Source organism: Hetaerina americana, unplaced genomic scaffold (assembly GCF_022747635.1).
Source record: "Hetaerina americana unplaced genomic scaffold, ioHetAmer1.1.p SCAF_5, whole genome shotgun sequence".
NCBI classification, from domain to species: Eukaryota; Metazoa; Arthropoda; class Insecta; order Odonata; family Calopterygidae; genus Hetaerina; species Hetaerina americana.
The window spans coordinates 19,563,262-19,577,871 of NW_027287095.1; the positions used below are offsets into that span (position 1 = coordinate 19,563,262).

Genomic DNA, 14,610 nt, shown 5'->3' on the forward strand with positions numbered 1-14,610 from the left:
AACAAATGGATCTTTGCAAAAGGGCAATTAATTATACATTTGGAAAAACGATTACAGATATGAGATTAAATCAATCATATGCAAAAGAAACATATGTAAAGATACTCCATAACAAACAATACTCATCGACTGTAAAATTTTGCAAAAGAATAAAAAGGTACAAATGTAAGTGTAAGTAATCCCTTATAATTATCTTTTCTTGACTTGAAAATCTATTTAAAGTTTACTACTTTCCTCCTACTTTACGGAATAACTTCATCCACTAGGCATGCGACGAAACCACCAATTATTAAATGGATGTATGATTTTATTCTATCGTTTCAGGCTTCACTTCGAGCAAGTATTTAATATCCATACTAAAAAGAAAGACTCGTACTTTTCTACAGATTTTATTAGACGGTACAACGCGTTTCACCGACTTGCGGCATAATCAGGTACAAATTTGCTAAACAGACAGAGCAAGAGTATATACCCTCAGGACAGAGTGGGGTCGGGGAGGGTTGGAAGGGCCTGGGAGGGGTGGGGGCACTCGGGTGCGTAGATGGGGTGTTTTGACCATTTCCAGGCTAGTTTCTCGGAGAGGAGTGGGGAGGGGTATGGGAACAATTGCTCGTTACAAAGGGTCGTGTTGGGGTTTGCTAAGTGCCTTCTTATCTCTAATTGCTTCCATTTTTAAAATAAAATATTATTCCATTTTTAAAATAAAATATTGGTGGGTAGCGGTACTCCGCGGGTAGAGCGCTGGATTACTGACCGGGGAGCCCGGGTTCGATTTCCGGGCGAGGCACTCTGGGCGCCTGCAGCTCCAACCAAGCAATGTGATTTTTCGGGTACCAGTTCTTCCTCGGAAACCATAACCGGCACAGGGAAAGGAACTGGCTCCCCTACCCTGATGTGTGAATTTCACACGCCATCGGGCTTAATACTGGGTGAACTCTACCATCACCTACCAAACCGACCTTCGGGTTGATTACCGGGTATGTTAATTAATATTAACTAATATTTGCATTACCAAAAGGATTTTATACTTGGCCATGGCCATCGAAGGTACTCACATACACGACATTAACAAAGTTATATTTTGGTGAGATCGTGATAATACGTTCTAATTTTAGATCTAGCTATTTCTAGATCTGTTTTTACTTCTACTTTCAAAGACTAAATTTATTAATGAAGCTTCAAAGTGCTAGGATTTTGGAAAGTACCCGAATTACAGTGCCTGGTGGTGTAGGATATTTATTTAAAATATTCAAGGCCCTGCACTCCGTTTTTTACTCATTTTCCGCAAAGCGTATTAAACTTTGATGCACCTTTGGATGTGTGCCTCCTCCGACGAAGAGAAGGCAAACAGAGGCCTCCAATTAGCCTCGCCGCTTCGTGGATATTTAATTGCGAGGTTCCACGGAATAGATTGATCGAAGTGGAGTTTTCGGCGAAGTCATTTGGACAGGTTGCATTCGGTCGCCACGCAACGGGTTAGTTCGGCGGTGCGGGGGGAGTGAGGGGAGGGGGTGCGGTGGTGCCGGGTGGTGAATAATGGCGGCGCGGGAGCCCTTCCACACCGACGGCTGAGCCATGTTGCATTCTCGGGAGCCGAAGCGAATGCGGAAAAGGGTCGGCCATTCCCCTTCGTCAATCAATCAATGAGTCGATCCCCGGAGCGCACAATCGACGAATCGTCCGGACTGAAACATCCTAGGGCATTGGTGCCCCGTCGGCGAGAGGTCAAATAAATATAGGATTAAGAAAATAATAGGTCATGATCACTACCTTTTAAGATGCGACACGAAATATACCCGAAACGCAATCGCCGGCTGTCTTTCCAAAACGGCACAGTAGTAGAATAGCCTCACTGCAATCTGACATTAAAATTTAGTCTGATGGTTCACTTTAAAAATAATTTGGTTTCAGTTTTAAAATAATATGACATATTTTAAATCATTTATGAGATATCAATGTATAAATGTATTCACTTGAAGTCTCAGTTGCTTTAGTTTCCACCTGTGTGATCCCTAGTCCCTTGGATTCCTTAATCTTCTAAAATTCTATTCCTCAACAAAGAAGACACCCAGTTGCCAAATATATATTTATAGCGGATCAGAGTAACCTGAAGTGTTATTTAGAAGCGAAGAAAATTTACTATCTCATTTAAAATGTGACGCAATGGAGTATTTTTGGTGAGGTTTGTTTGCAATCTGAGTATGATCATCATAGGAAGGAAGGTAGGGAGGCTCTTTCTTACTTATTCGAGTATGGAGATCAGCCTCGCTCCTTCAAAGATGTGTGATTGGAAACGGCGGGGGTAATCCACACAAAAAACACAATCAGGAATATATGATGCTATAGGATAAATTAAGAATACTGATAAATTTTAAAATGTGTTTTACTTTCTTGATTTCAGGAGAATGCTGATTCCTCCCCAGTAATACGAAGTCCAGTCGTGGGTGAGTGGAAAAAATGTCTTTGATTACCGGGAAAAGTCGGGAGTTTTACAGTGATTCGCGGGTATGATGTGTCTCGCCGTCTATTTTCTTAAATTTACCATCCAGTTGCCACAGGGGTGCTTGGCAGGAGATGTTGTTTTCGTAGTCGGCGTGGAAAAGTTTGCATATCTATGATTAAGGGAAAAAATTAGACTTTGCTTTATTTTTGGTCCGTTTCAATGTTTCAGTATCTTGTACTCAATTAGTGCATATCGGACAAAATGGAAATTTTTATATCTAATTTTGAGGCACATTGGTGGCCACGTTATAATTAAACTTTGAGTATGAATTCTTTCCACGCTTTCAACATCAACCCGCACAAATGGATTTCAGGGTAAAAATAGAATTGCCAAATTTTTTGTCGTTGGAAATAAGCGGAAAATTTAATTTTTCTACTGAATTTACAAGGAAATACTTTTTTGTGCGACTGAAATTTAGAATACGTGTCAAAATAATGACTATTGCTGGAAATAATTCGAAGAATTTCAGATTCTATCTTGAAAAATGTAAGTCATACCAAATGAAGATGATATATTTCATTAAAATGTGCGTGATCAGACACTAGACTCTGCTCTTGGTCATCCTTCAAGACCCTTAGGACGAGTTTAGCGCAGATCTTTTGCATCACCAAATTTTCAGCGATAATGTGATACAGCATTATCTTAACAATGTCAATACGATCTGCGATCATGCGCACTCTTAAACTGAATTTAGCAATTCACGCACACGTCAGGAAAAAATTAATACCGATACTTTTAATTCATACCTTGTATTCATTCCTTACTGTCCAGAACTAATCAGTGCCGCGATATTGAATATATTTGTTTGCAACAGACGTAGTACGAGATGCAAATCTTCAGTAAACATTGCCGTCGTCGACCATCGTGTATTTTTTACTACGTAAAAAGTGGGACGTGTTTTCGTACCACATTCCGAGAGTATATTATAAATTATCGCTAAGACATTGATAAAATTGCATGTCGAGAAAAACCACTTTACAATAGAAGTATATTTATTACATGGTCATATTATATTCTGGGTTTTTATGTTGCAAGACGGCTTTTAAACCTTCCCGGGTTGATACCGTGCACTAAAACCATACAATGGTCCCTTTACCCGCCCCCTTGCCCCCTTTGCTCCCCCCTCCCCATATCCTCTCCGCTCTCTCCCCGTGAAAGGCATTCTAAGGATAACGGCTTGACCGTCAAAACGTCAACCATGTTCCTAAGTCCCCCGTCTTTGTGTTTTTATGATTTGTATAGTGTTTAACCAGATTTTATCGTCGTTGAAAGTCGTTCGATTAGAATTGTGAAATTGATTACTAAGCAAAGTTCTTAAAGAGGAAAATTATAGACTGGAATTGACACCTTTAATGACTCCACTCGGAAGGTCAACTTTCCTCATTGCCTCATACACAACGTGCATCCACTACCCCCTTCACTCGGGTCCACTATAGATATTACATCCGGGGTCGATACTTGCATGGAGTGGACGACATCCAAAATAAAATGATAGCATTCGAGCGACTGTGCGACTATTTCGACCAAATCCTTTTAAATGAAACTAGAACCAAGTGCTTTCTCCACATTTTTTATTCGAGAATCAATAAATTTACTTTTTTGTGGAAATATACATAATATAATGAAATGATATATTTTATACGTAGCTCGAAACCTTGTTGGTGGTTACAACTACTGCGAATGATATCTGAAAAATATATGATATGCCTCCCAGGTCGAGAATATTTCATATTCAAATCAATAGGGAGCACTCGATGCAGAAAATCCATCTCTGTTCATACGTATTTGCGACGAATGCAATTAGGTCGAATCGATGTAAATAAACCAATCCTCCAGAGTCCACATACTCCATCCTTAGTTTCAAAATTCCTTCCAACTTCCTCTATGCGTGCTTGTTTTTGTGGCACAAATTTTGCAAAATATTCCTCCGTCTCTTCGCGCAGTTTTTTTGCGAATATTTCACCAGCATTTCTTCCTCCATGCCTTAGAATGCGGCCATTTCGCTAATTCATCCAATGCAGCGTGCGTTTCGCCTTTTGGCACTTAAGGCCATCAGATCAATACGCGTTGTTCATTTGCGACCACACACACATGCCTACTGCACCTCGGCACCGAATGCGCATCGCTTCTCGTTTTTGTTCCCACCGTGCATTCACCAGTCTCTGAAATGGAATCCGCAGGATGAAATACGGCGTATATTATTATGCTCTCCATCGGAGAGCATCGAGAATTTATCGCCTTGGTACGACTCCAGGAATATTCTAATTTTCTGGTAAGGATTGCTTTCAGTTGCTTAAAATTTCAAAACTGACCACACTTTTTTTCATCAAGAAAATTTTTACCCTAAATGAAAAATTCGATGAAAAATTAGTTTTTCAATTAAATTTGTCCTACGCAAGACAACGATAAAAATATAATATAATGACAACTGGCTTACTGGATTTATTCCTACCTTATAGGGAAATTTGACAGAAATAACGCTATTGCAAGACTTGCTGAACCACTGTGCAAGATTTCAGTTTCTTTAAAACTCAGAAGGTAAATATAAATAAAGAGGCTAAGGTGAATGACTTAATTCATGTCCGCAACAAATTATCCAGACACAACGATGGCCCCGTATCGTGCATCTAAAAACTCACGTGGAACAATACGCATTAGATCACTGGTCATATTCCTGTTAAGAGACGACTCGAAGTGGGGACAAGAATATAAATTCCACAATAGACAAATTTTCCTCATGGGAAAGACTCGGGGTATGTGTAATTCCCTAACAAACGATCAGCATAGCTCCACCTTAATCCTTCACTTTTGATCGTTACACCCCGTCAAAACCCCACAATAATAGCTCCTGAAACCATTGGAAATTTTAAAAATGATTAAAAATGCATAGCTTGGCTAATTCATTACATAGAATTTGGTAATGATCCCACTATCTGATTCGTATAATTTTTTTCCAGCTTTTAAAACCTATGTTTGTACGAAAAATTGAATTCATGGAAAAATGATGTAGTTCGTAATGGCGAATTCTAGTCCTTCCATCGCTCCGTTTCAGCGCGATCGAGGGTTCCCTTCACCGCGGGGGAGGGGGGGGGGCACTCGTCCACGCGCTCTTCAGCGCGGCCATCTTTCCTCCAAAATTACTCTCGATCATAATACGTAATCAGATTCGGGCAGCTGATTCTTCCGGTCTCCCTAAGGGACCCCCGTGCTCAGAACTATGCGTCGACATACATGTCCTCTGACAAACATGTCTTAAATGTATACTTAAACTTTCAAATTCACATAAATAAGTTGTAGGTAAGTAACACGTTCTACACCAATTATTACAACCACCAGACTTCGCAAATTTGTGCTAATTACAAGGGCAAGAGCTGATAAATCGTGGAAGGGCTCCCAGGCTGCGAGTACCCTTGGCGACCAAGCAGCACTTGCACCCTGAGGCTGCCGACTCGGAAAACCCTGGCCCTAAAAGGGTTCTGCAATGAAAGCGAACGGGCCGGCGGCCGAAGGCGAGTTTCCATTCCGGAAGGAAATTGAGGGAAGCATTGGTGCTTGATCCGTAGCCATTCGGGGGTCGAGACCAGTTGCCCCCCCCACCCCGATGCCGGTGCCACCACCCCCCCTTTTCCCCTCCTTCCCCTTCGGTTGGCACTCCATCTAACGTACGGCGACCAAAAAGGCACAGAAAGTGTCCTATAAGCTATCCGCTGAGTCGCCAACGTAATTGTATTAACTCACGACCCAGTTTCCCACTCGGGGCGGAATATCTGTCGACCCAAATATCCACCGGGGGCGGGACGGGGGTGGAGAGGGGGGGAGGGAAGTGACGAGGGGAAAAAAGAAGAGCAGCGGCGTGCGCTCTCTCCCTCCCCGGCGAAACATGCAGAATCAACGCTGAACTTGGACTCTTAAGGGCAAAGCATGAGACGCTCTCGAGGAATTTCAACAATTTATTCGCGGATCACAAATAATGGATACAAAATTAAAGGTTTGAAATAGCTCTTTGTGTGGTTAAATTACACTTGATTTCTCTCATATTGTATAATTTTCGTTATAATTTAATCTCACAAATATTTATAGCTGCCAATCCAAAAGTACGTTAGGACGCAATATGTATTTCATCCAACAAGTTTCCCATTCATAGTAATCAAGTAAAATGAATTCTTTGGTTTCAGGTTCTACTTCGTGAAAACTCATGATACCTGAACTACTGAACTTGGTATTTTTTCACACTAAGCTTAAATACACAATTACCGGTTTAGACGTTAAAACGACATCAACAGCCATAGTATCTGATGATTTCGCCTGTGCGTCAAAACCGGGTGTAGTTTAATAAAGTTTAGTGTGAAAAAATACTAAGTTTGGTTATTCAGTGATTAATTAGACTGTTTATATAACAAGTAAGTGAGGATACAGCTCATCTCGTACTGAGTCTTAAGGGTTGTGAAATCCCCTGATTTCAGTAAAAAGACTTTCCTACCTCTCCCGAGGTTGGTCTTCCTCGAAGTTATCGCAAATAGAAAATCGATTTGGGATTGAGTTGACCTATGGTATTATTTGATAGTCGAGAGAACCCAATTTAGACACAATGGGACCTGGGTTGAAACTTACAAAATTATGAGAAACGTATTCACCGTTTATAAACCTCCTAATACACAAGTACCCCAACTTGCATTCACCTCCTCGCAGTCTCTCGGACAGAGCCCCAATTAATTGCCCCACTCATCACAGCGGAAATAAATACCGAATCTATCTAAGGGAGCACCTAATTTTGAAATCGTTTGATGTAACTGTGAAAAGCGCATTCGAGAAACTAGTTCAAAAGTGGCACTCATAAATTTTTAAGTAAAAAATGAATTGAAAGAAGTAATCAAACTCTATAAACGTTCACATCTGCTCAACAAGGTCCAAAAAGTAAAAGCAAGGAGTACGAAGCGTACGCTCGGTGGTCTTCGTACTTGCACTGCTCTGCGAAGAGTGCCTGTCTATTGCATAGCTGGCCATCGCGCGGTCCAGGGCTAAGCTCGTAGAAGGAGTGATGATGGGTGCAATGTACTATATGCCTTTTCCTCCAAGTCTCAGGATGCTGTGAGAATGCTCATTTCCAAAACTGTTCGACTTTCCACACAAGGAGTGACGTGCTCCAAACGCCGACTCTCCAAAGCAAAAAATGAAGGGAAGAATGGATGTTTGTACTTCATTTCATTATTCGTGTGGAAGAGTATCACGGAGAGGTCCATCGTCAAGCCCACTTTCTGTGATTCAGACAAGAGAGGCAAGGATGGTTGATGGGACACGAATCGTATATTAAACAAAATTCAACTAAGAACAAAGAGGATGATATCGAGATGAAATGTTGACAGAAAAACGCAGTAGCGTGGAAAGTTTATTGACTGCTGCCAAAGAGCAAGATTTCCAGCGACAGAGAAGAACGACAAAAACACAAATAAGCAGGACGTCCAAGAAGAAAAGAATTTATTGCGAGAAATTCCAAGATACTTCTCCTGTCAGCTATATCATAAGGTAATGAAACATTTTTAAATCGGCGTTCGTTCCTGCATGTACTCCGTCTTGGATAGTAACGGTAGAAGAAGAAAGAGTGTTGGAAACAATTCAAAACTCGATGCTCGAGGAGTATGAACAAGTCAAATAATAACGAAGAGTAAGGAAGCCTGATGGAGAGTGGGTCAAGGACGAAGTCCCTTGAAAAGATTACATAGAAATAAAAGAGGCAAATACATTTAGAGGAAACTTGCATTATGCATAATAAGTACCCCTCCTTCCATGGAGGCAAATCCAGGGATGAAGAGAAATAAAATGAGTGGAAATAATGACGCGGGCAATTAATCTGATATGTAAATGTAAGGAATGTGGAGTGGAAGTTTGTGATGTTGTTTGCAATCGAATCAGCAAGTAGTCAAACGATTGCGTGAGATTTCAGATTTTGTCAGTCTATGGTTGCAATAAAGCGCAAATAAGCATGAAACGCGTGCCAACATTTGCAAGGGGTTTGAACGAACAAATTGTTTGATGTAAATCCCTCACGCAAATTCCTAAGGCAAAGTTATGGCTGGCACGTGTTACCTGGCAACAGTGCGAGTTAATCCCGGCCTTCGGAAAATTCAAATCAACGAGCATAGTGTTCGTCATATTCCCAATTGAGCAACGTGGGCTGGTAATCAATGATTTATGGGCCATAACTTGAGAAATGAGCCAGAGAATTTATTGATTTTAAATCTATCATGTCTATTAACTAATGATGATAATGAACACTTAAAATAATTAATGACTCCATTCTACTGAAGGCATGGGACACACACTCTCTGGCTCGTGGACGGACCCCGTACATGGAAATTCTCTACCAAGAGCTGTGTTCTTCTGCAATTAAAATTGAGAAAATTTTTCACATACCTCTGCTCAGATTATTTGTACATTCGAGTAGAAATTAAGGAGAGGCAGCGGTCCGCCCGCTCGCATTCTCTAATATTTCTTTCCTTTCTACGCCAACTAGATGGTGATTTCACGCAAAAAGCGAAACCTTTCGCCCCGACCGGAATAATATCGTCGTTTACGCATCGCGGGCAACGTTTGTCTTTTGAGCAGAAGGCTTTCCATCTCAAACGATGGATGAAACTGTGTTATTAGATAACACTACCGAATATCAAAAGATCCAGGAGATAAAAACAATGAAACTATGCATTTGGTAGGGTTTATGATGAAATGGAAAGTTTGACAACATTTGCAATAAGATAGACATGCATTTTAATGAAAAAGAACCTCAATGCACAGAAAATTTATTGCTGAAAATACACGGATTACAAATACGTATACCTATTCAAATGAAAACAGGAGACATTTTCAAATGTCAATAGAAAAATTGTTTCTCTCCCGGTGACAGTCGATCAGCCGTCGGTATTGTCTGTAGCACATTGATTCGGGGCCCACCTTAGGGTGGTCCCCCGGACTCGAAGGCTCTGGCTGCGAAGGGGGGCCCTTTGCCCCCCCCCCCCGTCCCGGCCGCATTGCATATCGCGAAGCGGCGTCTCCGCCGCTGTTACTGTGGGGACGGAGGGGGTTCACACCGACGCCGGTGCACAAAAGCACGGCGACTAGTGGCGCCATCGATCGAGTCGAACTCGCAACTCGCGTGGCACTCCCCCCCCCTCGTCTGAATATTTGATGGCCGGAAGAAGAGGAGCCCAAAGATGGAGTCCATGCCGGTTGATGGCTTCCGTCCTCTCGCGATTATTTCCATTCGTTCTCAGGGTTTTAATTCCCAATTAACGCAGCATCATGAAACACCATCCGAGTATACACAAAACGTTAAGGATACTTACGGAGATTAATTAATGTCCCAATGAATGGTTAATCCGCTGGCACAAGGGAGGGTTGACCACGAGGAACTCTCTGGACGTCCATCAAAGACGCGGTCCATCGCAAATGTGATAAAAGTGAGAGACATGCTCGATTCCAATCGATGCCTGAGGGTCAGAATATTAGCAGATGAGTGCAACATTCCAAAAACCACAGGGACTAAATTCTTTCATAAGATTTAGTCCAGAGAAAGGTGTGTGCCCAGATGGTCCCCAAGGTGATGTCTGAAGATCAGAAGTCTGCTCTTGCGACAATCTCACGTGATCTCTCGGACCACTGTGAAAGTAAACTACAGCAAAGATATGTCATCTCCGGACCACTTTTTGCTCCCAAGAATAAAAAGGAGTTTGAAAGGCAACCATTTTGGAAAACTGGATAGCGTCAGAGGCCATGATAAGGTGCCTGAACACGAGGTTCCCGTCGACGCCTTCCAGGAAGCGTACTACGACTAGCAGAGGTGCTGATATCGGTGTATCGATGCGCTAGGGTGCTGTTTTGAAGAATTTTAGTGATATGTACTTCGATCTGCAATCAACTCCTTTACGATTTTATTCTACTTATGTTTGGGAGAGACTATATCAGATTTATCATTAAACTGTGTTTCACTCCGTTAAGCTACAATTCACTAAGCGATCTCCGTTATCAGTTTTCCATATCCCTTCGAATATGAAGTCATTTGAATAGAGAACAGGTGATTCGGATTTTAATACGACCTACCAATTAGGATTTCACTTAAAACGATGAAAGGTTTATTAAAAAAAACAACTAATCAAAATGAAAGAATTAAATTAGATGTTCGATCATTCGTGTTCTCGCGAACTTAAACGTATGCTCAATGACTTCCTTCGTCCTCCTCTCCTCTTGAATGAGACGGGTGAATTGGACCCCTGGGTCAGAATCACCGTCCGACGTCCACCGAACGGTGTGTGTTTTATCGGAGGAGGTGGGTTGTCCGGGCGACGGAGAGTGAAGAGAGGACAAAGGAAACCCGGCGGGGGTCGCGCATTCCGACTCCTGTTCACTCGACCGTCGAAATGAGCAATAGGTTTCCCTTTCGGAACCCCTGTACCTCTCCCCCAAACCCTTAAACCGACTCCCCCACCCACCACGTTCCCTTTTCCTCCTCTCCCTTTGTTCTTCTTCGGCAGCGATCAAGTGAAAGGGAGTGGGGAGGGAAGAAGTCAAAGAAGTCCACTCTGTAACTTCTCCCCTTTCGTGCAGAAAGAGAAAAGAGATGAGAAAAGCCGCCCGATGCCTGCACCTAATTCGAACGACATTTCTCCCTTAGAGGGGAACGAGATATCCCTCCGCCCTTTGCGTTTGCATAACAAGCGAATACCCAGAACCAAGGAGGCATTTCCTAACGAGCAGTAACAGGTTTCTTTTACTCTCGGACGACAAATGTCATTCCGTATGAACAGAAACAGAAAAATATTCATATGGAATATTTCTGCGGGGACAGTAGAAAGGTGATGGTTGCAGGGTTGAGAACAATATGATGACCAGACAAACATTTTCGGCTAAAGATAAAAATGAAGACGAGTTCGGCAATGGAGATGACAAAAACAGAGTCATTTTTAAAGCAGCTTCATCTCCAACTCAGTCATGTCTTTTGTTGAATTAAATGTCAACCACGGTGGCGAGTCGTGCCTCTGAACATCTTCTCAAAGTCCGATCGGGTGTTTTAACTTCCCACTCAATGCCTTCGAAGAGCAAACAGTGGGATTTGCTAGACAACTAAAAGTCATGAAAGAAGGCTCTTAAACATTAGGGCAACGAAAGTTTGCGCCATAAGTACTACTCTAACTGCCGTGCAGTCTCTCGTTAGTCCGTACCAGGTGTTTGAAGGGAACGCTCCGGACGAAGGGGGTGCGAGTGGAAGAGGAAAGGGCGGGGGAACGACACCCCCGCTGCGCCGTGAGGAGCGTGGAACTAATGGCGGGTGCGGCCGGTGAGCTGATCTCCTTCCTCCTCTCTTCCTAGCCGGATGTCCATGCATTACAACTCGGCTAAGGAAGGTCGATAGCGGAAAAAATACCGATATATCGGCTATCGATATATTGAAAAGCTATCTTTTTTCCCTATTGGCCTATATTGCGGAAAAAAACCGATAAATTGCGAGGATTCTCAATCGGAAAATTTTCTGCCCTGATCCCTTTCCGGATGAATATTACGATAGAAGGAGATAGATTCTAGTACAAGGAGTATCTTCAATAATCGGGCGATTCGGACCCTGAGTCAGTTATTCCAAGTTATATATCCTAAGAGTACCGGTAGTGTAGAAAGTATTTAAAGGATAAAAGTAATACTTACAAGAACTAACGGACAGCATCGTAATCTAAAGGCGGAGACTACTTCAACGGAAGTATAGTGTCACTACATTCAATCACTCTAAGGTCCCTTGCGTTAGAATGCTGTAGAAAGAAAACCCAAGCATTCCCAAATTTCTTCGCCTCGCAGTGATATAAGTATTTTGCATCAAAAAACAAAGTATATATACGTCACAAAAATCCACCTCCTGTCTCAACGCATGCCCGGAGGCGACTGAACTGAGTGCGCCTGAGTGGTGGGGGACCCCTTTACCGAGCCGACCGGTCGGACCCTCATCCACCGCTCAGCGAACCAGTCACGATACTTATTGTACGGACCCTGTACCTGCTGAAGGAAGACTTAATTTAAAACGACGGTTTATTCATCTAATAAATTAGTTATTTGCTAGACGTGAAAATGGAATAAAAATTAACCCCAAATATCCATACGAAAGATTTTCATCATAATAAGACAGGTCATGCAGAAATGAAATGTAAGAAGGGGAAATTGTACTATTACATGGGCATGCTATCAAAAGGTCTCCGCCACTAAAGTCACAGGTAGAAAATGCGCCGCACCGCTGTAAGCAGCGGACGGCGTATGGCATTTCCCCACAAATAGAGGGATGGCAGGAGGAGCTTGAAAACAACGAAGCAGTCGAGTCTACACATTCTATTTCGGTGTCCCCGATGCAGTAGGCGCTCGGTAAGGAATTGTTCTTTTTCCAGAAAATTCATCACTACGCACTTTTTTAAGTTTAATGCTAATTTCCCAGTGTTTCATCAACATTATGTGTGTTTCATCAACATTATATAGCATATAGATTATCTGATAAAGCTGCTGGGTCCGCAGAATTACGAATATCACGATAAACCACAGCATCGTCGGCAAATAAACGGTTCTTAATTGTGACTATGGAGTCAATGTCGTTAACTTAAAGTAGGAATAAAAGAGGTCCAATAACACTTCCTTGGGGAACACTTGAAGTAGCTTCTACTGCATTTGAGTAAACTCCATCTATGACTACTCTGTGTACCCGACCTTTCAAAAAGTTTTTAATTCGACCCAGAAAATGTTTGTCTAAGCCATATGCTTCTAGCTTTGTGAATAGTTTACTATGAGGTACTTTGTCGAAGGCTTTCTTCAAATCTAGAAAAATCGCGTCCACTGGAATATGGCTCTCTCCCGAAATAAGAGTATTATGAACCAAAAGCGCAAATTGTTTGTCGCATGAAAAGGATTACGAAATGAAATCGTCACTATACTCATTAGTGTCTCGAATGGAGAACACGATTATACCGATGAAGAAACATTTTTTATTCTATATGGTACTGCCAGACTGTTGGAGCATATTCTCATACGGAAGTACCCCTCTCAGAAGCCTGTTCATTAATTTATTATATAGCATACCTGAACCTGCACAAATATAGAACCTGCACAATTCACACCCCACACACTGCACAATACACATCCATAAATTAATCAGCAATTTATGTGAAGCCAATTCATTACTTGAAATAATAATTTTAATGTAGTTTTTAATTGAAAACCAAATATCAAATGTTTCCGCTAATGTCGCTGGTAGTTGAAAAAATTCTTTTTGCGGTGATAACACTATTGGAGCACTAGAGTAAGAAACGTGTGGAAACGAGGCATGAAGTTACCTGAGAGCTTAAAATTGCCGCAGTCGCAATCTCCTCCTCTGGAAAATCAGTTCCAAACTGGGAACCTCAATGAGAGTGAAATGAAACAATAAAAGAGAGAAATTAATCCCTCGCGAAATCGAAAGAGAACGGGGAAAAGAAGAGATTAAGGGCTCTGGAATAAGAAAGGCGGACTCTTTAGGTCTGGAGGAAGTAGGAGAGCACCTTGGTATTAAAAATCGATCAAATCAGTCCAAATGAAGTGATCAAATTGGCGGGATTGGGAGGGAGACCCGATTTCAGGAGCGGAAGCGCTCCCCATGAATCTGGAGTAGTAGTAGTAGTTTTGAGGGGAGGCGACCGACAGCTGAGGTCATTTGCGCCATAGGGGATGGACAGGAAAGGATGAAGGGTGGAGAGAAACCCGGCGTCGGCTTTAGCCTACTCTTTACGAAAGGCGCCAAGGGGTCCGCAGTTTAACGTCCCATCCGGCGGACGGCGTACTCACTCAAAGTGCCCTCCACAAAGCACCTAAAGTAGGGATTGAGATACCTCTGAAAAATATTCAACACCGCCGGGATTTGAACCCGCGCCCTGAGGGTGGGAAGCCAGTACGCTAGCCCCCGCACCATCTCGATCCCCATGAATCTGGAGATGCAGCATTGGACGCATAAGTGGAATAGCCCGTAGGGAATTTTTTTTATATATTTTCATTTATATATACCCTGCAAGTCACCTCCAAGGTGTGTGGCAGGGGGTGAATACACACCAGAATAATTT

At 42.3% G+C, this 14,610-nt stretch overlaps 1 long non-coding RNA gene across 1 annotated transcript in view; it reads left to right on the forward strand.

Moving 5' to 3' along the window:
- Positions 1 to 2,399: 2,399 nt before the first annotated feature.
- The window catches only part of LOC139694388 (uncharacterized), a 133,807-nt gene continuing 121,596 nt past the window's right edge, over positions 2,400 to 14,610 (forward strand). Inside the window, exon 1 of the long non-coding RNA XR_011702128.1 lies at positions 2,400 to 2,444. This is a non-coding gene — a long non-coding RNA (uncharacterized lncRNA). The remainder of the gene's footprint in view (positions 2,445 to 14,610) is intronic.